The following is a 620-nucleotide window of genomic DNA, read 5'->3' on the forward strand; positions in this document are numbered from 1 at the left end:
TATTTCTTTCACATAACAAAGAGGTTGTTTGGAAAATTTTAACCCATTCATCTTAATAAGTTGGTCAAGTAAAATAAATTTTGGAGGATCCCAATTTATATTTTCTCCTTCATTTTAACTATTTTAGGGTGCATGATTGCTTTTACTTTGGCAATTATCTGCTAACTGACACCAAATTATTATGTTTATTCCCTTAAAGAAAACAACATAAATTAACACTATCATATGATGAGTGAAAGGCAATGTCCACAATAGTTTATCAAAACTGCACGATAAAATGTTTACCCACCCCTTTGTGTCCCTATGTTCTCTCCCTCTCATGTTTTTTTTTTCTGGCACACAAAAGATTCAAAATCCATTGCTTTTTTGTATTGGATGAATGCCATCTGTACAAGGGTATTACTTTTTTTTTCTAAACTAAAACATTTTTGGATACTTAGTGGAAATAATGAAGTGACATGGAAGGATTTGCAGTAACAAATTTGCCTTAGGTAACAACATACACAAATTACCAATGTATGTTATTTTTGAAGTGACCACACAAAATGAAAGTTTTCTGGGAATAAGAATTCAAATGGGTGAGGGAATAATATAGACTAAGTTAGGGTTTTTTTATTTAG

General features: G+C 30.8%; 1 protein-coding gene across 1 annotated transcript in view; it reads right to left on the reverse strand.

Moving 5' to 3' along the window:
• The window catches only part of LOC119594170 (ubiquitin-like-conjugating enzyme ATG3), a gene marked incomplete at its 3' end in the record, with an annotated part of 4,078 nt that overhangs the window by 1,043 nt on the left and 2,415 nt on the right, over positions 1-620 (reverse strand).

The sequence above is a fragment of the Penaeus monodon genome, chromosome 33 (genome assembly GCF_015228065.2).
Source record: "Penaeus monodon isolate SGIC_2016 chromosome 33, NSTDA_Pmon_1, whole genome shotgun sequence".
Lineage (NCBI taxonomy): Eukaryota > Metazoa > Arthropoda > Malacostraca > Decapoda > Penaeidae > Penaeus > Penaeus monodon.